The sequence below is a fragment of the Periplaneta americana genome, chromosome 5 (genome assembly GCF_040183065.1).
Source record: "Periplaneta americana isolate PAMFEO1 chromosome 5, P.americana_PAMFEO1_priV1, whole genome shotgun sequence".
Classification (NCBI taxonomy): Eukaryota; Metazoa; Arthropoda; class Insecta; order Blattodea; family Blattidae; genus Periplaneta; species Periplaneta americana.
The window spans coordinates 125532957-125558579 of record NC_091121.1 but is presented as its reverse complement, the minus strand read 5'-3'; the positions used below and the strand labels follow the sequence as shown (position 1 = coordinate 125558579).

The 25623-nt window shown below is 36.4% G+C and overlaps 1 protein-coding gene across 5 annotated transcripts in view; it reads right to left on the bottom strand.

Annotated features, from left to right (window-relative positions):
- The window catches only part of LOC138700157 (luciferin 4-monooxygenase-like), a 271422-nt gene that overhangs the window by 74958 nt on the left and 170841 nt on the right, over nt 1-25623 (bottom strand). The gene's annotated exons all lie outside the window — the stretch shown is intronic.

Below are 25623 nucleotides of genomic sequence, written 5' to 3'. Positions count from 1 at the left end.
TAAAAAAAATATACAGTAGGCCTAATGTGAAGTAATTACAGTATGTATTCCTTTCATTCATGAAATTGCCTTACCACTATCATGAAATTAGATACCCCTATCACGAAATTACCTACCAAACACCCATATTTTCAATCCTATTTTCTGTTAATAATTAAAATTAAAAACTAGAAAGTACACCTCTCTGTTATATATTTTGTTACAATAATGCCATAGAAATAGAAAAATAGAGTATCATTTCCAAAATAGAGAAGAACTAGCCATAATATTACAAATATCACGAAAATATCTTTCCTTACCTTATATGGTGCATTGTTTTTATTATACAACGTGGTTAGCTAATACATTCTACATTCAATCTATCTACTTATCGTGTGGTCAGTTACATTAATTTGCCTACATTTATTTTTCTGTATTTCTTCATATAATTTCAGCACAACATAATAATAATATTAAAAGTACTCACGTATATTATATATTCAATCAATTTTCAACATGAGTTCGTACTTACTTGCACAGCTGTCAAAAGAAAAAGTGGCCGCTCTCCTGAAACAAAGTTCCCTTCGGGTATCTTCGCTACAATTCGGAGACAGGCGATGTTACATGTTGTTGGACCACGTTGCCTGATATCTACAGTTATAATTGAAGTATTCTGTGTGTTATTCGATAGCGTAATGGTAGCGTCCAGGCCTCTTATTCATGAGGTCCTGCGTTCGACTACAACCTCGTGCTTTTTATGTTCTGTTTTGTTCTGTTTTTGAGAGAGACAAACTATACATAATGGCTCCTTTCTCTTTTACGATAATTTTAGTAATTAACATCAGGTTCATTAATATATTATGCCATGACTTTATCATTATGCTATTGTGGCTGCAAATGGAAAGAAAAAAGATTTTATTCTCAATAAAAATATCTTTCGTGGCATAAACATAACAAATTTACTGGCGTCGGCCTTAAAACTTTCAAACAATTAAGCGTTCAAAAATAAAACAAAAAGCCTCAATTCAATATTCAGTCTATCTTCCTCTTATCTCGATCATCTTGCAGTCGAGTGGGCATGGAATTGACTAGTCTTTGCAAATAGCGACTGTTCTTAGACACGATATTCCAGGCATTCTGAACATACATACATAAGTGTTCTGTCCATGGGCAGGTCTTTCATTGCAAACCCAGAAATCTCCAATCTTTCCTATTTTCTGCCTTCCTCTTAGTCTCCGCATATGATCCACATATCCTAATGTCGTCTATTATTCTTTTCAACCAGAGACCCAACCAATTCCTTTTTCTCTTTCTAATCAGTTTCAACATCATTCTTTCTTTACTCACTTTTTCAAACGCAATCTTATTTCTTATTCTGTCTGTCCACTTCACACGCACCGTTCTTCTCCACATCCACATTTCAAATGCTTAAATTCGTTTCTCTTCATTTCGTCGTAATGTCCATGTTCCTTCCCCATACAATGCCACACTCCACATAAAGCACTTCACTAGTCTCTTCCTTAGTTCTTTTTCCAGAGGTCCGCAGAAGATCCTTCTTTGTCTATTAAAAGCTTCCTTTGTTCATGTTTGCAGTTTTTCTTGGGAAGGATAGGCCTAAATGCGGTAACATCCCGTTGCTTTCCGCACACCACTATCTCTTTCGCATCTTATTAAATTCCAGGGGGCCCAAGCGTGGAGATGAGGAGAGCGGATTTGACTAATTGGGCCCTCCGGACTTCACCGAAAGTCACGGCAAGGGTTAAATATTAATTCTATCAGGATTTTTGACCCGATCAGAGACCGGGAAATCTCAATTAGCCTTTGCCCCCGGCATCCTGGACTAGCTTCTACGAATCATCAGAAAATCTTAGAGTGTGATTGGGCCAATTTTTCCGAAAATGTTTCCACACTTTTGCCCTCGTAGCTCAGCGGACGAACGTCGGAATTTAGATGTCAACGTCTCAGGTTCAATTCCTCGTTACTCCTTTTCATTTTATTGTGGTTCAAGATAGTATAATGTAATAATACAAAAAGAAAAACTAATACCAGTATTATGCAACTGGATTTTTCGAAACCTAATATTAAATTTATGTTATTTATATCGCTAAAGAACGACTACAATATAGATAACTTGAATATTATTTATACAGTATCACTAAAGAACGATAACAGAATATAAATGATAAATATCGGTTTGTTTAATTAATATAAGATATTATATAATACGTATTTAATTATCTAAATAAAATAACCTATTTTACAAAAAAAGATGGTTATTTGTGTTATAATAATTACCTACATAAAATACAGATTATTTATATTGCGAAAGAACAATAACAATATAAATAACTAGAATATTGTTTTATAATGCTAATGAAGGAAAACACAATATAAATGATAACTTGAATATTATTTATATCGCTAATGAACGATAACAATATAAAAAACGTGAATATTATTCATATCGGAATTTCACAGATTTATTACATATGTATTTAAGAAATTGTAGAAGAATAGTAATTAATAACAGTGTCCTATTTATTCTTCTTGGAGCCAAATTTGTAACTTTTAAAAGTGTGTGTATGTGTTGCATCGATGCTTGATTTGTTATGTATGTGAGTCAGTTATGGGATGCTTGATGTCGTCGCAATGTCGTAATTATAGTTTGATTGTGTTTGTGTGACTATTGTGTAGTCTATTAATTTATGATGTATGGTACGGAAAGCTGCATATTTGTGTTATAGAAGTGTTATGTATGTGTGTTGTTAATGTTTTTGTATGTTTCAAATTGATAACTGTTATTTGGTTTGCAATCGCAATGCCTAATTTACGGATTGTTTATGTTTTGTTTACATCGCGTAAGCTAATTTAATTTTCTTTTCCATTTCTCTTTATGCTCATCTTTTTTTGTGTATAAAACTATAGCCCTAACATATATAAGTAAACTAGGGCTAATCCCCATTGGAAATACAATAATAATTATTATTATTCATATCGTTATAAAACGATAACAGAATACGAATGATGACTTGAATTTTATTCATATCTCTAAAGAACGATAACAAAATATAAATAACGTGATATCCATAAAGAACTATAACTGGATATAAATGCTAATTTGAATATCATTTACATCGCTAAAGAACGATTAAAAAAATAAAATGAAAACTTAAAGAAGGCCCGAACCGACAACCTTTGAATCATTAAACAAGCACTCTACCGCTGGTCTACGAGGCGCAGATATGGAACACTTTCATAGGTCCGGAACTGCTTGTACAAGCACATGCATCGTGTAACATCGCCGCGACCCGAAGTGGACTTTGAAAATATTCGCTGTTCACCAGTGCGGCTACTTTTTTTTTTGACAGCTGTACAATAATTTTTCATATATTATAATAATAGCTCATTTCATTTTTACTTGTTATCTATTCACATTGTCTTTCTAATATTTTGCATATTTCCCTTAAGATTATATATTTAAATTCATTTTGTAAAATATGCATATTTAACAAGTCATTATCCTATAATAACTTCATATTTTACTACATCCTTTTGCCATTTTGTTTTGAAACAAAATTATGAGTATTACAGCATTTATTCACACATATAGTTACACATTTTTCTAGTTAAATGTGCATAATTATATAACATTTAGTGATATCACAAGTATCATTAATTTGTTCTTTTATCTTTTTTATGTTTTCAACTTTATAACCGTATTATTCTTTTGCATCTTTTGACCCATTTTAATATGTATCCCATGTTTTCATAAGGTATCGAATATTTATGTCTGAAGATGTCATGATCTGGCGAAAAAGTTCACAATACAATGTTAATAACATAATGTAAAGTAACTATTATAGTACTTTACATTAAAAAATAAGTCATATGACTGAATATTATCTATTTTTATTTGTTAATGTGGGAATAAGATCTTGTAGACTCTGAAGACGGAAAATTACTGATTAAAGCAGGGAGCAAAGAAGAGATCGAAATTCTCAACAGTACTATAACCTCTAATTATGGTCACAGTTTGGAATCAAAAATAACAAAGCTAAGAAATCCAAAATTTAATAGTCTGCAACATACCGGACAAAATCAAAAAAGACAATGTAGAAAAAACAGTAAGAAAGCAAAATCCTGAATTTTATCTTCAAGAAGGAGATGTTAAATCTAAATATATATTCAGCACATAAGGAATAAGAAGAGACATTTAGTTGTAGAGGTCACTTCAGAAATCAGAAGTAAACTCCTGGAAAAGGAAATCAAACTAGAATGGCAGATATGTAATTTGGAAAATTACATCTGTCCTACAAGGTGTTTCAAGTGCTGCTGTTACAACCATAAACAAGGTGATTGTAACAAAGAGGAGACCTGTTGCCTCTGCGCAGGAAATCACAAGCTGAAAGAATGCGAAGAGACCTCAACAAGCTACAATTGCACAAACTGTGTTACCTTCAATAATTATAACAAAGACGAGAACATACATTATTAAATGATCCAGTCAACTTATAAAGCATCAATGTACAAGAAACCACCTACAGAAATATCACATATTATGATCTTCAACAAGCGAAATCAGCAACATATACATAACACAATTACGGAACTATAGACAGACATAACCTTCCTATAGGAACCATGATATTTTTATCAAAATAAACCAACAGGAATCCCATCAAAACACAGAGCATTTTTGTGTCGTGGTGGAAAAACTGGGGCAACAATAATAATCTTAATAAAATCTGTAAATGCAGTCATCCTAAACCAGTTATTCGATGAAGACACAACAATTTTACAAATCAATTAGGACACCCTAAATCTTCTCGTTGCGAGCATGTACTTAGATATTAAGAAAGACATCGAACTAGATTTACACAAAATAAATGCTATACGTACTGAATCATGCAAGAGGAAAGGGTGTCCTAATAGCTAGTGACAATAATTCGAGAGCACGACTCTGGCATGATATTCTAACCAACAAAAGGGCAACATACTGGAAGAACCAATTATATTATAAACGAAGACAATGGATCACCAACATTTCTGTCGAGCAGAGGATCCAGCAAAGTCGATCTAACATTAAACATTCAGCACCTTATAAAAGAAGTGTTATGCCCCAGGGCTAAAGAACGCCATGTAGCATGATTTCCTGTGGAGTGTCAAATTTGAACAGTCCAGGAACAGTGTCAGCGGAATACATGGTCTTAAGATGCGCAATGCAATCTCAGCTTGGGAAATAAATAGATGCTTAGCCAGCGTTATAAAGTTTTTTCGCGCGTGCGGTAAATCACTGCCTATGATAAAAGTATTCTTGCGCCGCGATTACCTGCTGGACTAATCGCATTGGTCCAGTGGAACAAAGCATGCATGCATCACGCATCGTTCGAACTCTTTTCTTACGCGTAGTCTCATTAATGCGACTTATCACTGTATTGCACTGAATCGAATCAATTGTAACAGATGTTTAATTAAGATGACATCTTTAAGCACGTAAAATCAAAAGGGGTTTTAAGCCCATCTCACATGGTGGATGGTGTGGTTGGTACCCCAGGCGGAAAACCGATAAGGAAACATAAAACGTGTTGGTGAGGGGATTTGTGGGCAGTAGAGAGTTACGGCGAGGAATAATCGGGGTCTTTTTGGTGGATAAGGAATAAGTGGAAGATAGTGTCATGGCGTCAGCTTCAACGCAAGAAATACCCTGTAACTAATTCATTATATATATTGTGTAAATATTTAATAAATCTAGTAGCGTTTTATTCGTGAGTAATTCAGTCTAGAACCTAAGTTTAGTAACCATGTAGTTTTCCTATACTATCCTGAGAGCCCCAGCTCTTCCAGTAAAATCGTTTCGTTTCTATTATTGAGTGTAATGGTGGTGTCAGAAATCCTGGTAAGTGTGAGCAGAAGTCGAACGCAGTAGTCATCCGTTTAGCAAGTCATCCGACCTAAGTGACGATCGCACAACAGAAGTAAGGTAGCGGTACTGAAAATGTGTAAAAGAGGAGAGCTGCTCAGATCACAAGATAATAACCTTTACCATGGGAAACAACAATATAATGAGGATTTCAACAACTACCAAGACATAAGGTACATAGTAAAGCAAGACGATTATGAACACTTCAAAGAAAATCTCGTCAGTGCTATAAATAACAATTCAACAGAGAGGAAGACGATATAAATCAGCTCGACCGAAAATAGATGACCTCGTTTCCGAACAGTCTGACATCGAAGAAAAGTCAAGTAAATTTCAAGTCATCATCTCTACTGCCTGCAAGAATTCATTCAGAACTCTCACATCCATCCCGAGGGCAACCGGAACCAAATGAGTCCCATGAAAATTATTAGAAAGATGGTTAACGCCCAAAGAAGGAAGGTAGGGGACGACGAAAATGTGATACAGCCAAAAGCTATAGCAAGCTGCAATCAGATATGAGAAGCTCAAGACCTGGAAGGAATACTCCACCATCACAACTGTCATGAACCCATGCAATTCTGTATACTAACTTGCATCTGGAAAGATAGAGAAACTACAACCTATCAACACTAAGGAAGGCAGACAGCACTTACACAACTAGTCAGGTCTACACAGTGAACCATATTATGGATAGATTCACACCGAAAGATAATGTGGAACAAGACACGGATATCACAAAAAAAATCAGACAACAAATGATGCAGTCTCTCAATATAGACAATAACAGGCTATTCACAACAGATGAAATTCATAAAAAATAATACAAAACATGAACCACACAAAAGATTTAGGTGAGGATGCAGTAACCACGACATAATTTTAACACGTATTCTCATTAATAATAATAATAATAATAATAATAATAATAATAATAATAATAATAATAATAATAATAATAATAATAATAATAGCCTAATGTGTCCCTTGAAGGGCAAAGGCCTCTGCTAGAGGGTAGCTCTGTTTCACTAACGCGGTGAGCTACTCCGCATTAGGTTGTGTCTAGTGTTTCTTTGTCTGGTTGGAGTTGATTTCGCTGTCACTTTGATTAATTTGATTTCACTAACACTTTTATTATATTGAATGCACTTTCACTGAGTCAACTTGGGATGTTGTTTGTGGCTGGCACTGTCTTCGACAGTTTGTAGTCGACTTCCAATTGTTCTCCATGTTCCCCTGCTTCTTGCTATTCTGGACCATTGCTGACCTGCTTGTGTTGTGTAGAAGTCTGCCCACCTCTTCCTTGGTCTGCCTCTGTGCCGGTCTCCTGTGCGCGGGTCCCACATGGTGGCTCTGTATGTCCATCTTTCGTCTTTCATCCGCGCGATGTGGCCTCCCCACTTCCACTTCAATTTGTTTGCTCTTTGTGTGACGTTTGTTGTTGATGCCATTTGGGACAGCGAATCATTGGAAATTCTGTCTCTCATAGTTATTCCCAATATCTTTCGTGCCATTTTCCTTTGGCATATTTCTAGCGCATTCATCTGTCTGTTTGTTGTCGACCATGTTTGGCATCCATAAAGTAGTGTTGGGTAGACGTAGGTTTGTAGTACTTCGAATTTGAGTCTTCTGCTGATTGTCTTTTCCAGGAGTATGAACTGGAGGGACCAGAAGGATTTCCAAGCTAAGGATATTCTTCTTCTTATTTCTTTTCCAGTCTTGTCTTTAAAGGAAATTATTTGGCCTAGGTATGTGTATTCCGTTGTATATGGTAGCGTTGTTCCGTCAATTGAGATGGGGATTTCTTGTCTGTTTGTCATAAGCTGTGTTTTTGTCATGTTCATTGATAGACCTGCGGTTTTGCTTTGTGTACAGAGTTGTTGGAGCATTGACTGTAGTTCTTCTGGTGTTTTTGCGAACAGGACTACGTCGTCCACAAATCTTAGGTCTGTTAGGTGTCTTCCGTTTATGTTTATTCCCTGTTGCTTGTTCCAGTTCATTTTTCTGAATACATTTTCCAAAACGCTTGTAAAGAATTTGGGAGAGATTGGGTCACCTTGTCGTACTCCGCGTTCTAGACGAAATGATTGACCTTCTATTTCTGTTCTTACCTTAGCAAGTTTTGTCTATAAATATTGCTCAATAGACGAATGTATTTGCCTTCCACTCCCTGTGTCGACAAGGCCTGCAGAATGCCTGTGTTCGATTGAGTCAAAAGCTTTGCTGTAGTCTACAAAGCCTAGGTACAAAGGTAAGTTAAATTCCTCTGACTTCTCTATCAGCTGGTTTATGGTTTGCAGATGATCTGTCGTGCTGAAACTTGTGCGGAATCCTGCTTGCTCGGGAGGTTGACTTTCGTCTAGGGTTTTTGTTATCCGTTTTGTTATTATCTTTGAAAACAGTTTGTATAAGTTTGACATCAAGCTTATAGGTCTATAGTTGCCTATGTCATCCCTCGAGTCTTTTGTGTAGGAGGATAATTGTGTTTGTCTTCCATTGTTCCGGGATTGTCTCCGTTTCTATGATTCTGTTGAATATGGTACATATGATGGGTGTTAGTTGTTCTGTTTCTAGTTTAATGAGCTCGTGATAAATTCCGTCTTCGCCTGGGGTTTTTCCGTTTTTCATCTCGTTTATTGCGGCTCTGACCTCGCTTTGCAGGATTGGTGGGGTGATCTGTGTGTTTGATGACTTGTGTGTAGTTTGATACGGGTCGTCATCTTGGAGGGAGGACTTGTATAAGTTTTTGTAGAAGTCGGTAGCTGTTTTATTTATGTCCCTCCTTGCTGTTATGCTTTTTCCTGTAGGACTCTTCGCTTCGAGTATCCATTGCTTCCCTCTTTGTATGCTTCTCCTTGCTTTCTTAACTGAACCGGAAGTTTCCAGGATTTGTTTCGTTGTGAGTGAGCGGTAGGCTCTAATGTCTGTTCTGATTCTTCTCTTTGTCAATTTGTCTAATTCCGCGTATTCGGTTCTTTTGCGTTCTGAGTGGTCTCTGGAAACTTGTAGTTTTGCTCTTCTTTCGATTAGTTCGATGGTATCTGCGCTTAATTTGTTCCTCTTTGTAGTTGTCGCTGTGTTTTTTATAGTCATTTCACTCGCCCGTTGTATGGCTTGTTCTAGTGCCTTGTATTGCTCTTGTACTGTTAGTTCCGATGTGACAACTGCTTTTGATATTTGTTCCTTTAGTTCAGTGTGTAGTTGGTCCTTGTTTAGGATTTCTAGGTTGGGTCTGTGCGATTTCGCATAGTCCCTTCTTTTGCGGCTCAACCTTATTTTTGCCCGCACCATTCTGTGATCTGTGCTAAATTTCAAGTTTTGTATGACTTGAATATCTCTTACTTCATCCAGTGTGTCGCAGAGGACGTAGTCTATTTCGTTTTTGGTCTTGCCATCTGGAGATCGCCACGTCCACTTCATGTGTGTTGGTTTCTTGAAGAAGGTGTTCGCAATTTGCAGTTTGTTTTCTTGGGCAAATTGGAGAAGCCTATCTCCTCTTCCGTTTCTAACTCCGAAGCCATAATTTCCTACTGCCTCTTCTTCTATGTGCTTCCTTGTTCCAATCTTGCTGTTAAAGTCTCCGATTATTATGTTCCTTGTCGATCTGTGTAGGTCTAGGGTATTTCCTAGTTTGTCGTAAAAGTCTTCCAGTTCTTCCTCGCTGCTTTCCGCGGTCGGTGCATATGCTTGTATAACTGTTGTCTTGTGGTTTCTTGTGGTTAGTTTTAACACTGCTATCCCTTCCGATACACCTATTATCTCGTGTACCATATGTTTTGAGTCTTTTCTTATTATGAACCCTACGCCTTTTTGGCCTGGGGTCGTTCCCTTGTAATAGAAGAGGTCTCCATTTTCTTTTTCTATGATGGCCTCGCCTGTTTTCCTTATTTCACTTAATCCTAGTATGTCGTATTCTATTTGTTTTTATGGCGTTGTCCAGTTCTTCTTCCCTCTCCTCTGTCCTCAGTGTCCTCACATTAAGTGTTGCTATAATAGTTTCTTGGCCTCGGTTTGTCTTTGGGTTATTGGTTGGCTTCTTTCCTTCTTTTACGTGGTTTGCTGCTGAGTCATATCCTGCCAGTTTAACCATTTGTCATTTATGAGTAGTTTTTGGTAGCCCACTTTTACAGTGTTGCCTCTCTCTCTCGTCTCTCGCTCTCCTGATTTTTTGCTGTATTTCTCTTTCTTGTCTCGTGAGGTCTGGGTCGACATAGCAGTCATCCCCTTTTAGGTTGATTTTCTTTTTCAGGATGTTAATTTTGTCTTCCATTTTCCCAAGTTCTACCCTCACTATTCCGTTGTTCAAGCGGTCTTTGCCTATGTATGTTGCTTTCTTGTATTCACCTGTGTAGTCCAATTTTTGTAGAATGTTCTTTACTTTAGTGTTGATTTCGCTGGGTGGGTCTCCATTGAGGTCCTTGCTCTTTATGATTATATTTTTCTTCTTTCCCGGCGTTGTCTGCGTTCTTCTGCTTCTTCTAGTGACTTTATTTGATTCTCTAACCGTTTAACTGATTCTTTCGTGGCGTTGTCATTGTTGGTTATTTTATCTTCCAATATGTTGTATTTATTTTCTACTTTTTTGTCCATGTTGTGTATTTCATTACGTAGGTCTGATTGTTTAGTTTCCTCTCTCTAAAGTTGTCGTTCTGTTCCTTGAGCTCTTTGATTTCTTTTAAGATGTCGGAGAACATTGCTTTGATGTCTGTAGTATGTCTGTCTTTATCGTCGCTTGTGCTCGCGCTCCTTACTCCCTTGTTTTTGCTTTTTCTTCCTGCCATTTGCCTTCTTGCCCTGGGGCGAGTGGGAGAGAAAGAGCTCGGCAATCTCTTGTGGTTCTTGTATGTAGTTGCCTTTCTGTGCGTCCGTGCAGTAGTGGCGCTAGCTGCTGCGGGTTGTTTTCTCTACCTCCTGTCGTCTTTTGGTTGTCCGCTAGATGGCGTTAGTTGTCTCTTTGTAATGCTCTATGACGGTTGCTGTGCTGGTGTTTAGCAGTTGGCTACCCTGATCAACTCTCTTTCTAGTAGTGATGGGCGAAGTTGTTCTTTTCCCGGAACAGTTCCGACTGTTCCGGTTCCGAAAAAATACTATGTTCCAAATAACACTTCCGAAATAACAGTCACCAGTGGTGATGAGTCGGAGTCGTTCAAACGAACGGTACAGTACCTTCCCTCTTCACCATGCTGCTCACACTGGAGCACTCATAGGCATGACATAGTACACATTCTTATCTATAGATGGCACTGCAATGCATATTCGAATCGATTTTGGAAAATTGCTGTGCATGCGGACAGAACTCAAAAGCTTAATGTTAGTAATTACACAGCTGTTGACTACAAGGACAGAATACAACACTTTGTTTTCGTACAGAAAGTTATAAAGACATGGTAGCCGACTAAAAAAAAAGAAATAACATAACATTTAAAACATATAGTATGTAATTTCTGTTCTCTCTATTACATAATAAAAACAAAACAAATCATTAATTTTTATTTTTACTTTTCTTAATGCACAGTTATAATAATAATAATAATAATAATAATAATAATAATAATAATAATAATAATAATATATATATATATATATATATATATATATATATATATATATATTACAATTTCATAAATAAAAAAGATATATATTGGCAGTACTGAAACCTGGAAACCCCGCAGTGGGTTAGTAAAATGTTGGAATCGCATCTTTACCAAAGTGTAATTTAAACTTCGCATTAAACCTCGCTCTCCAAATCAGTACTTATATGGGTAGTTTCCAACAAATAATGCTACAACATTTTTGTCGTTCTTTGATAACAGAGAAGATAGCACAAAAACTTGTGCTTGTCGGACTTAACCTCAACAAACGACATACAGATATTGTAACTAAACCACTCATTACCATTTATGACTTTAACCTTTGTATAAAATCAGCTGATCAATGAATTAATAATAGTATGCGTACTTTATGACTTTGTAGAATGTTTATAAAACAGAATTAGTCAACTAATGGTGAAATAAACCATAAAGCGGGAATGAATATTACAGATTATTAAATACTTACTATAACATTACAGATGATTGGCCAGTCTTACAAATGTTGATATTAAAGTTCGCGCCACCGCAAGGATTTCAATTTCCATGCGCCCCCCTCCAACCACGTGAGAGTTTCAAGTACCAACTTCATCCAACGAAGTTCCAAGTATAACATAAAGAACAACGAGAACAGTGTAACTGCAGCTGTCGTTGGTTCATCGGAACAAGCTCCGACGTTCCGACTGTTATCTCGGAGTCGGAACATACCTTGTGCAACGCGGTACTGCGAGCCCGCAACAGCTGGGCAAGTGAGCAGCTCGGAGTCGGAACACTGTTATTTCGGAACAGGAGGTTCCGACCTACTGTTCATTTTTGCAACAGTTCCGAGGGAGTCGGGACATACCTTGTGCAACGCGGTACTGCGAGCCCGCAACAGCTGGGCAAGTGAGCAGCTCGGAGTCGGAACACTGTTATTTCGGAACAGGAGGTTCCGACCTACTGTTCATTTTTGCAACAGTTCCGAGACCGGAACAGTTCCAAAATAACTGTTGTGTTATTTTTTACCCATCTCTACTTTCTACTCCGTGTTCTCTTTTGTCAATGTATAACCCTAGATCATATATAGTATATATGATCTAGGGTATAACCTATATCGGGGCTCTGGTTTTCTCGATTTACAGATATTATTCTAATTCTAATTCTGGATGAACTGCTAACAACAACTCTAGTACCTTGTTTCTCGTAAATTATTCAAATTATTCATCGCCCAATTAGCTTAATAAATGTGGCTGCAAATGGTACTAGAGAAACTATTCTTAAATAGAATAATGTACTACTTACACAAGAATGGCTTGCTACACAATAATCAATTTGGCTTCAGACCACAGACAAGCACAGTGGATGCAATAATTGCATAAATTATTATGTAGATCAAGAACGTCGTAGACTAAGATCTAAAAAACAAAGAATGCATCGCAATAATGTAGAAGGAGCTTTCGATAGGGCATGGTGGCCAGGCATACAGTACTCAGTTCACTGCAAGAATTCCAATGTCCAAAGAACCTCTATAATATTACAATATTACAAGTGAAATACGTTGCACACTAACGGAAAATAATATTATACACAGATAGAAGGAGAAATAAGTAAAGGTGTGCGATAGAATCCTGTTGCGGCCCCGGCCTATGGATCATACAGTACGACTCTTTGCTGAACTAAATTATAAACTAAAGACACAGGTAACAGCATTCGCAGACGACGTCCTAGTTTTAATCCAAGCAGCAAGTACTTTGGAAGTTGAAGACAAAGCAAACCTCGAGTTGAAGAAAATCTCCAAGTGGGCAAACGACAACAAAATCACATTCAACAATAAGAGAACAAAAGTGATTCTGTTAACGAAGAAATTCTGGATCCATCAAAGCTTAAACATATACCTAAATAATGACAATATAGAAGAGATAGAGTCTATGAAATATCTAGGGGCTGTAACAGATAAGAGATTCAGCTTCAAACAGCATATTGAGTAAACAGCCGAAAAAAAAGCTAAAAAGCTAACGCTCTATCCAAGTCTGAAAAAATCAACTTTACTAGTGTCTATGATACGATGTATTCAGCATCATAATACAAAGGAGCAACTTTACCCATTCTTTTCTATGGAGTTAGAGTCTGAATAGACACGCTAAGAACTAATAACAATGCAGCGTTTAGAACATTATACGAAGCACTGTGCTTATTAACTAACTGGAACTACTTCATTAATAAAACTCTTGGAGATCGCAAAATTCCAAAGCACCATTACTAGAATACAACCAATACACAAGGACGAAACACTAGATACCGTGACAGATGTCAAACAATTGCCTCATCATGAAGATAACATAACCGTACAAGAGAAGAACAACGACCAGGAACACAAAATCGAGGTATACACCGACGGTAGCAAAAGTGCATCAGTAGTTGGCTCCGCATTAGCAATATACATCCAACAATAACCAGCCCAGCAATACAAATGCAAATTAAATAACAATTCATCCAACAACCAAGTGAACAAATAGCGATTTTTAAACTGAAACTGGAGGAGATTAACTATCGATTTGAAAGAGGAAAAACAGCAGCTGCAGAAGAATAACAATTGATCTCCTGAAAAATAACACCAAACACAACACCTTGATAGAAGAGATTGAGGACAAGCTGCGAGTTCTACACCAGCAAGACTGGGTAATCTATATTGATAATGTAGGGGAACGAACTAGTGGACCGACTGGCGAAAGAAGGGATCAGCAACAACGAGATAGAAGTTGTGTGATTGTGTTGTATACAGTTAAAAACCGATCAGTGCAGTGAAAAGTGAGTTTAGAAAAGAAATGATAAGGATATGGCAAAATGAATGGTAATCTACGGCGAAAGGTGAACAAACAAAAAAATATTTTTTGACTGTATAATCTAGGTTAAATATCGCTTATACATAACTTACCGGCAATGCCACTGGCGCAGCGAGGGGAATTTTGCGAGTAAACCCCTCTCCCCAGAGCACCCAGAAGAAAGCGAAGCCATGCGTTCTTATAACAGTGACTTCCAGTAAGAACCTGTTCACATTAATAGCAACTCTCCCTGTAACTACTTATACTCGGAAAGGTCATTTTCATCACTAACAAATTATTTTTAATTGATTGTTTTACGGCGCTTTATCAACTGCAGCGAGAAGAATATTATTTACATTTAATATTTACGTATCAGCACAAAAGCGATACGAGGAGTAAAGATAAACAGGAAAAGTAAGTTTTTTATGGTACTGGCATCTTGTGATAACGCATTGAGCATGTGCATAGCTGCATTGTTGCCGAGAAAGCATTATTCTGCATTTTTGGCCGTGTGAACTCAGCAGAAAATGGATTTCTGTTTGATATACAATAGTTGGGAACCTGTTTAGTCCAATGAAAAGTTTTGCTTCATTCGAAACTATAATTATAAAGTAATAGCACATTAAAGTTTTGTAACTTTATATAATTATAGTCAGTTTTTCAACCTCCCCCCCCCCCCCACGAACCAAAATCTAGCTGTGCTACTGAGCAATGCTAACAGGACACGGAAAATTCGGTGAATATTTTCACAGGTTTAAGATAAGAAAAAATGTCTCCCTACTTGCATGTGCACAAAGAACATACAAACAATGGACCACATACTTTGGGAATGCGAGCTGTTAAGCAATGAAAGAGAAGAACTACAGAGGAAAATGCTGAGTCTAGTGGAAGGTGTGTCAAAGAAATGTAGTATAACAATCTATATAATAAAATCTTAGATATTATGAACGGAAATATCATATGCACTTCTGTACATCATAATAATATATCTTAGATATTAGTTTAATATAATGTGAAGAGCATGTATGTACTTTTTAATGGGACATGCTAAAGTAATATGTTAAAAATTTGACATGCACACACGCGCATACACACACACATGCGCACACGGACACACATGTTACTCGGGACAAATAGGAATACCGCTGTTCTCCGAAGACACCACTATCATGTTTATATACGTGTTAAGCTGGGAACGGTGAGTGGAGGGGAAGAGAGAGAGCATGTACACTACCTGCAAAGATGCAATATCTACCCATTATGTTATAGGAACAAATTGCGTGCCCGAAATGCTGGCTTTGTCGCGTTCTTTTGGTATAAGTTATTTCGCACCGATTTTTCACTCTTCCCCACTGCTTTCTCTGTTATTTCCACAATTCTTTCCAGAGGTTTAGCTAAACCACTCTTTTTTCTTCTTTACGAAATTAAATACATTAAATTTTATCTTTCTACTTTGCGAACTATTTTTACAGCGGTGACTTCCTAGGCGGAGTTTCCATGTTTCAAAATAACACACACTGCTATCACTATGTATAGAATACTTCCGAAGTTGTTGCCAACCTATGATCTGGATCGTACATATGCAATAATTGATATCATGACGTACGATCATACAATTTGCGTAAAATGTACGATCCTTTCGGCAAACAGGGTAAAACATGTCAAAAATAGAGGATTTTAAACATTTATTACAATTATTGCATTTGAAATTTTATATTTACTCGTACATCCTGCTGTATTACGGGTATATTTCATTTATATATTTAGATCTACAATAGTTTCTGCATGTAGCCTTCTGCATTAGAAGTACTGTCTGTACAAGTCTACTGTCGCAAAACATATTTCTATAAACATTGTTCTACTGTGTCTCCAAGTCCAGGTGACATGACAGCTTAATTTTGGTAACATTATTGTAGTGACAAGGAATCACGTAGTGTCCATTACCTTGTGGCTGTTCAAGAATGATGCTGACAAACATTCTTTTCTTTATTTCCAAATATTTCAAAGAAATGGTCTCTCCAATCCTCTCAATAGACTAAACATAATTACTGTTGCCACGTAAGCATGTAAAAACTAATAAGTTGGTTGTAATATTTTGAGAACCCCATAAGAGAAAAAGAGAATAAACATATTCATTGTATGGGCATATTTTGTACATACAAAGGAACAGATACAAGCAACAGCCTATTACAGTAATTGCTTATGCTAGTCGTGTTTCGTGGCAGTGCACGGGTAGTAAGAAATCAGATGTCATTGTAATAGGTTCTGACGTGAAATAGTGGCAATAGAATCAGAAAATAGTGATAGTGGTTCTAGTAGATCCTACTCCCAAAAAATCTACATCCGGTGTACCTAAGTATACAGGGCGAAAACAAAATTTTATAAAAGTATGGAAAACAATTCCTTAATTTAAAGCTTGGTTTTGCTCTCATGAAACAAACTGTAAAAGAGCTAGGTGTAGGTTCTGGCTCTTATGTTCCTGCTGTTGTTGATTCTTAGAATCCTCCCAAGGTAAGGAGACAACAAAGTGTCAAAAAAACATTTTATGTGCTGATATTTAATTTTTAAGAATTATTTTCTTATAAGAATTTAAAAAAATCGTTTAAATAAAAGTTTAGGGAGTTTAGGAGGGAGTTTAGGTAAAATAATCAAAATTGGCCTATTTTATATGTAGTGTACGATCCTACAATCAAAAGTACTATAATTTGGGACCAATTGTGCGATTCAGTCAAGCCTCAAGGTTGACAACGCTGTTCCGAAGTATAATAACTTATTTTCCGCACAGTGACAGAGCAGTAACTGACTGCATCAATTTGTTATTGAGTGTACTCCCGATATCGCAGCACGGTCGAGTTGATTTATAAACACGCCGCCGCACAGTGGTCCAAAATCCATATTTAGGAGGACAAAAGTAGAAAAATGACATGTAAAAAAATGAAATAAAACCCTTAAATTATTTTTCCTATATAACTGAGTAACACTGAATTGATAACCTTAATCAGCGGAGATGGGTGCAAAACGAGAGAAGAGGCCGGTAACATACCACATTTCGCCACCCAGCATTCTTACTCAGCAAGTGCCGCGAGTCTGCCGTTTTCTTTGTGCTGTAGCTCTGTTGTAAGTGGTCGATTCCATTCATATTTGGTATCAACATGTCAAGTACTTCTTTAGGTATGTGACACTGTTTATTTTTGTTACATTTAAAGTTATTATAGCATGTCAAATTAGCATGAATGGACATGGGACAAAATATAAATATAACCATTGAGTGCAGACTTTGCTAAGGTATAGAAAAAAAAAAAAAACCTTTGTTCCGTCCCACAATGATTTTTTTTTTCACTTGCAGTCTTAAGGTGCGCAGGTTTGTGGAAGTAATAACTTATGCGCACTATTCTTTCGAGGTGCAGTAGTGCAATTTTTATCGATTACAGTTATCAAAATATCTGTGAACCGAATTTGCTTCCGAAGTACAATTCAGGTAATTCAAGTTTGTAGCTTGTTAATTATATATCGAATAAGCTTCCAGAGTGCCCAAAAGGTGCAATAGTACCTAATATGATACATTTTTCCCATAATGTAATTAATCGTTGGAGAGCAAGAGGATAAAGAATATGAGTTTTCTTTTTAACAAAATGAACAGTGTCTTAGTGAGCTACTTATTAAATTAGGTTCTCATCGTGATAGTAATGAAAATTTAGAAAAAACTTACCCCTGGAAAAAGTCGTGGGTGCCCATGAAAGCTTTTCCATTACAGCAAGTTCGAAACAAAAACAATCCAGAGAATTAGAATTAATACGGTCAATTTCTTCTTTTATCAGATCACTTGTTTCATGTTTGAGTTTATAGGCCTGCAATATTCGGGATGGTCGTGGATTTCCCTAGTACACAATGTTTGTTTTGTTATTTTTCTCACAATACAGTAAATAGAGGTACAAATGATACTAAGAAAATTTTACTATCAGAAAAAGAGTCTCCATAAATAAGTTTCTGCTTAAATCCATTGTTGCCTGAGCTCCTATCACAACCCCATTTACTAAACAATGTAGGGTCATTTCTATTCTTCTAACAATCCGTTTAAATGTATGGTCAAGCAACCCTTGTAAGCTTATTTCAGCGCTAACTTCAGTTAAAACTAGTAATTAAATGCAAATCTAGTCTTTCAGGTAAGACTCCCTGTAAAGCAGATTTGAATAATTTCAAGGGAAAAATTGTTCCGGGGCCGGGTATCGATCCCGGGACCTCTGGTTGAACGTACCAGCGCTCTGCCAACTGAGCTACCCGGGAACTCTACCCGACACCGTCTCAACTTTCCCTTTATATCTACACAACTCGCGTGGGCTGATGAAGCGCCAGAGACCCACATCGAGTGCACACAATCTCTGTGTGACTTTGAATTGTGGTTTTCTGTTAACGTACACAGTGACGTATATATTATGCAAATATAGTCTTATAGGTAAGGCTCCCTGTAAAGCAGATTCAAATAATTTCAAGGGAAAAACTGTTCCGGGGCCGGGTAAGTACATACTTTTTTCAATTTTTCTTTCATTCTTTGGCACTTTCGCCAAAATCTTCAGAATAAGTATTATCTATTCCTAATTCTGAAATTATGAAGTCATAAATGCACTTATTATCATTTTTGTTTGACAGAAACATTTCGAAAAGTTCCTTACGTGAAAAGCATCGCTCACCTGCAATAGCATTGGAAATTACCGCGCCTCAGAAAAATGATTCCCTACATGAAGAAGCAAAAAGGGGAAACTGAGATTTCAAGTTTATACTCTGTAAGATATCATTGATAGCTCAAAGAAGAAATCAACGTGAAGAAACGTGAAGGACATTTTAAACATAATCTTATACATTAACTGCATAATCTCATTAATGTCTACTAAACTTAACACAATGTATGTAATTTTTAACGCACTTATTTTGTAAAAGTTTAATAAGCAAGTTGAAACCCACAGTCTGAAGTATTTACAGCTGCCATCATATCACTATTATCTTCACTACACAGTAAGAAAATTAACCTCTTATACACTGCTACACTCTGATGCAGCGCTGAAGTATCTTGTGTCGCTACCAATGTACTGTAATATTCAGGGCAGTCGACAGTAGACAAACAAAGTTCAGAATTAGTTTCAAGGTCACTCCTGTATTCTTTAACATCTCTACTTTCATCTTAGAGCAGGCGTCTCAAGGCCAACGCATAAAAATTGTTAGACTACAGAAAGCAACTGTAGATAGCATAGTCAGCTGAAGAGATAAGCGCAATACCCGAAGATAGCCGATCGCTGATTCTTGTCACACGCATGAGCGAGCTAAGTTGCAACTGTCGCGGGAGAAATTCCACAAAGCTGCACTTTGAGTTGTACTGTGACAATAGACGGTTGTTTTCGGAAGGAATAAAATTTCGTAAGTAGTTTGCAGTAATAATAATAATAATAATAATAATAATAATAATAATAATAATAATAATAATAATAACTTTATTTTCTAATTATATATTAATGAGTAAAAAGAAATCTGAAGCATGAACAACCATACATGTTACGTAATTATTTAAGCACAAGAAACTGGGAACCCTACCCCATTATCTCCTGGCCTAGTTGCCTAATAAGTGGTGTCTTGTTGGTATCACTTGTGAGGTTCAGACCTTTCTTCGGACAGTTGACTAAACGACAACAATACTTCATTTCTAGTAAATGGTTTTTGATACAGTATGTCTTTTTTTTAAGTTTATACTATATTTAATAAAATAAAATTCAATTAAATAGTAATAATAAAATTACAATTAAACATGTTGGTTGTTAAGGTACATTCTTACGATACGTCAATATTAATATAATAATTACAATAATAGTTAAATAATATGTTTCGTAATGTTTTCAATAATTAACAATAACCAAAACATCTTAGAAATTCACAATTATTTTAAATTAGAACTAGTCAAATCTTAAATCTGGTCTCAAATTATTTTCTCAAGTCCTTCAGTACTTCGTTATATTTGTACTGGTCTTGATTCAAATTAGGTAACAATTAGATTAATGAAGTGGTAAATTGACTGCCACAATTTCACTTTATCTATGAAAGCTTTTATTTCTTCATATATTTGCGGTAATAAGGGCATTCTTTCTCGAGATGGAGACAACATCGTAGCGGTTGCAGATGTCTATTCAAACGTCGCGGTCAATGACGTCATCCGGAGATACACGAACTGCTCCCGCATTTTGTTCCACTCTTACATTAAAAAAGAGAGAGAGGAGGAAGTGCTCCGAGAAGGCCCTATTGAGACGTCTGGCTTAGAGTATCAAAAAGCGAATTATGAATATGCGATTTTTTTCTTTTGTCCCATTTTTACCTGATTCTGGACCACTGTGCAACGGTTAGGTGGGGGAGGATGGCGTGCACTGGTGGTACAGTGGGACGGAGGGATTTTGGCAGATCGATTTTGTTCATCTGAAATCCAGAGCGAGTTACTCACTGCTGCAAGTTCGGCTGATATCTCTGTCACAAGCGAATGGGTGGGACATAAGAGTAAACATATCCAAGTGGACTCAGATGGACAGTCACCTTCAGAAATTATGCACATATACTAGCTAACTGTAGAACTACGGTAGTCTATAATGTTTGCATGCATATAAAAAGGAATCAGTTCCCGTCACACAGATTTGGAGATAATTTCAGTTGCCGTTGCATAATCTTATCCTCGTTACTATAAAGTATAAAGACAACCTATATAATAAAAAAAACTATTCTATAATCAATAGATTGACTGATTCATCACCTTAAACCCTATGTGTGGTTTTTGTTAATCTTTGGTCAAAAGATAAGACGGAGTTTTACGAAATATGAACATTAAGGGATGGACATTGGGAGGTAGTAATGATCAAAATAATTATACTGATTAATTTTTTGAACCAGCAGATATGCAGCCTTTAAATTTAAAACAAAGTCCTCTTTATAAATGTGGGTTAGAATACTTGTCTCTCAGACAAGGAATGTAAAAAAAAAAATCAACTTCATGTACCCCGTTCAAATAAATTTGAGAGTTTTTTATCCTCTAATGGGGCAGAGAGGAGAGAGAAAGTATTTGACGGTTTTAAAAATTCACTAAAATGTTTCGAACTAGCCGGCGTAGAGACTTAAGATTTAAAATGGATATTACTCTCTACAGTTGTGGTTAAACATACTTAGATTTTATAAATACCATCTCCTAAGGTACTGGTGAAAAGGCAGAAGGGAGTGAGCAATCTCATGTCATATGATTTTGACGAAAGTCGATATCTGGGGATCTTTGGAATCACAGAATACGAATATGGTACTATTTTGTCCGAATTTATCCCTGAAGTGATGTAGTGTGACAAAAATGGGCCAGAAATTAAATTTGATATCACAGGGGTTTTCGAGACGAAAATTACGAATAATAAAATTTATACGAATTCAGTATGACAGATTCAGTACTATGAATTATATTAAAAATATAAACATTTAGTGGTCCAGACAGACAAAAACACAGTTAACACATGCATTTTAAGGGGATATGTTAAACCTTTCGATAGTATGAATTTAGTAAAATCCAAAAATTTAATTTATACATATCCTGAATGAATTTTGTGCAGGAATTTGCTACCGTCATCAACCAATACTTCTACATTAATAAACATATTTTTAAAATCCATAAAATATTTATTGTGAATGGTAATTATATTTTCAATTGGTGCAATTTGTGCAGGAAAATTAGTTTTCTCGATATATTGTACGATTTTGAATATCTTTAAATGCTTTCTTCAGCGTTATTCACAATACTTTTGAGGAAAGTTAATTCAATAAAAAGAAAAAAGTGATAATTTACTCCATTTCTTTAGGTGTATAATGCCTCCTTAACCGAAAATTGTCCTGTTCTTCTAAGGCATAAATGAATGTTGATATTTGCCTTCACATTCAGTGTGCATATTATAGCTAGTAACTAGTTCACCTAAAATATGATTTTTTTTTTACCAAAATTTACCAAATTTTCACCCATCACTTTTCTTGTGGTTATGAAGTTAACCAGACAAAAAACGAAAAGGATGATTCAAGTCCTGGCCTTTCGTTTCAGAAAAGCGCCACAAAGAAAAAGGACTTTGTTATTGGAGAAGCGAAATTGCTGTCACAGACTATGAAGATGGTGAAAAATTCACACATTTTTTGCGTTCCGTAGTTTGGGGACGTCTTAAGAAATAAAAATTTAAATCTGTTAATGGCAATTGCGACAATTGTAGGAATTACCACGGTAAAAAAATCATCCATCAAGCTCGACAATACTATCAGACTCAGACTATACAACACAAGAATCGAATTTACGACTTTTCTCGTGACCTATTGCCCGGAGACCGCCTCATTACCATTCCTTGTAGATCTGAAGACATGCTACATATGAATTAATTCATTAAATTAAGTTCTTATATTCATCTGTTTCCATGAAAGTTTCTTGCTTGGTTTATCGAATTACGTATTTTCTTATTTCAGCATGCCTCTTCTTTCGGTTATTTGAGTAGCTTAATATCAAAGGCGGACATCTGACCTTCAGATGACATTTAGATAATATGGATTCTTATGCATTTTTTCATTCTTTTTTCAGTTATGGTGAAACTATATACAAACTCTAACACTACATTTATAAAAATAAATTGTGTTAAAATACAACAAAGAACACTGTGATACAAATAAGTGTCTCTAGATCAAAACTATGGAGACGACAAAACTATTAAACTACTCATTTATCGCTCTTCAAATCGAACCCTATCGCTTCTGCAACTCACTCTCGTACTTCATGAATGCTTGTTATTAATGAAGACAATTCGACACAATTCGTATCTATTTTTCGCCTGTCGCTTCATGAAGTAATAAACATTTGAAATAATTTCTTGGTTCTGGTTATGCAATGCTTTTTTCCCTTTTAATTTAGAAAATGTAGGAGGCGAACGAAAGTCATTTACGATACTCCTATGAATCGGACTGTACTGTGGTGTGTTTATTAATAATGACGATAAGAGAGAGGCGAGTGTGAACATACAGAGTGGGGCATAGGAACCAAATGTTTTTAAAATAATCATAAAATAGTTAGTTTCTGTTTTCAACACAATTTATTGGTAGAACAACATTTGTGAGAACATACCATTTTAATTACGAGCAGAAAATTACATATAGCATATGATGTTCGTCTGCACTGACGCATTGTTGAAGACGATGACGAAAACTGACTACTCTTTCCAGGAGATCTCTGTTGACGTATTGCGTCCTTTAATTCATCTAATATTCGGGGGCTTATCCTCGTAAACATATGCCTTTAGGTACCCCCATAGAAAAAGATCACATGTGGACAGGTCAGGGAACCGAGGGGGCCATGAAACATAACCAAATCTCGAAATGAGACGATTGGGAAACAGGGGACAAAGAGCTGTCATTGACGCTCTGGATGTATGCGCCGTGGCCCCATTCTTGCTGAAACCACAAACGTTGACGATCAATACCTCCTCTTTGTAACTCAGGGATGAAAAAGGTATTAATTATCTCAATGTAACGCACAGAGTTTACAGTAACTGTAACCCCATTTTCTTGAAAACAAGTAGAGACCGATGACGTCAAACTGTCCCACCACGCACAAAACTGTTACTTTAGGGCTATGCAGAAGTTTTTCGTGTAAGTGTCGCGGATTTTCAGCAGCCCAATACCGAAAATTTTATCTGTTAATGGCTCCATTAAGGTGGAAATAGACTTCATCATTCATTGCAACCATCATATTTTCATACTGCTCGTGGAGTGCAAGCATTTCCTGTGCGAAATTCATTGTTGAGTGTAATCCCTTACATTGAATTTCTGCACAATCACCCATCTTGTATGGATGTAAATGCAAAATCCGTCTTACTGTACGATTGCTGATTACAAGTGCAGCTGATTGTCTACGAGCAGAGAGGTCTGGGCTGCGCAGTGTCGCTTGTCAACATTTTCTGAGTACGCACTCTGCGATAGGGGCCGGGCGGTTTATTCAAAGATTGTTAACCCAACATAAGATTGTGTCACACACGGGAACAGAATCATTGCGATTAATATTGAATCTATAGCAAAACTCACGCCGTACCGCGGTCACCGAAGAAAACAATCATACGCAAACATGCTTTCACTGCTCCATGATGAAGTCTGTAGGTGAAATGCTATGAGCGACGGAATGGAATCTCACATGCCGCACGTCTCTCCCATTCATAATGACCGAGTACAAGCCATTCCATGTCCCACCTTGTATAAACAACGACAGACCGCGTTATCATAATTCATTCAGTTCACACAAAACAATTGGCTCGCCTACTGGAAATTTATCGAGGTCGCTGCCTCCGACTGTATCTGAAACAGCTATGGGAACGAAACAGCTGGCGAGAATAAAGCAAGGACAAAAACAAAGCGGAGGTTGGATAAACAGAAAAGATGACGAAGGATTAAGGAAACAACTTTAAGTGCCTGAGGTCAGGGCCATAGACAAGGCAAGCGGAAGGAATGGAGTAGAACATATGGTAAGAACGATCAAAAGAATGAAGTACCTACGAGAGATAAAACGGGAGGAACAGAGCGAGAGTGGGAGGTAAATCTATAAGAGAAGGGAAGAGGAAGAGAAGAAATCGAGCTTGGGAAAAGCTGGAGAATCGACTAACTTGAATATTAGAGATTTTGAGAGCAGAATAGATAATGTTTTGAGAGAGTATTAAAAGAGAATGGGAATATAGACAAGAGAATAGTAAGGGCGGTAGAATTAGCGTGGAAGAAGAGTCCGAAAAAGTGAGTGCAAGATAGTGAAACGGTGGAAAGGTGATAGAATAAGAGCAGAGAAGAAATTGTCAAGTGTGAGAAGGAGTATAGTAAGTTAGGTATAGAAACAATGAACTAAAATAGGTAAATAACCAACCAAATGAGAAGCCAAAGAAAGAGTAATCAGTAGTGAAATTAAGTGAATCGGATAATAATAAATTGTGAATCAGTGTTGTAGTGTTTATATTAGCAACAGGGGAATTATAAATGTAGGGGAAATCTGAATATAAGTATACGAAACGAAGAAGTATAAGAAGGAATTCGGGAGCAGAAGAGATGAGTAAAGAGGTAAGTGCATAAATAAATGTAGGAGGAAATATATGGAAATGATAAGTGATGTAAATGTTGTAAAATACAGAAAATGAAAATTATGCAAATAATTTTAGAAGAAAATAGCTGAGAAACAATAAGTAAGAGTAGGAAGATTTGAGACTCGAGAATGTAAATAATGCAAATAAGTAATGAAAAGAATAGGCCTATATAGAGTCTTTCATAAGTAACG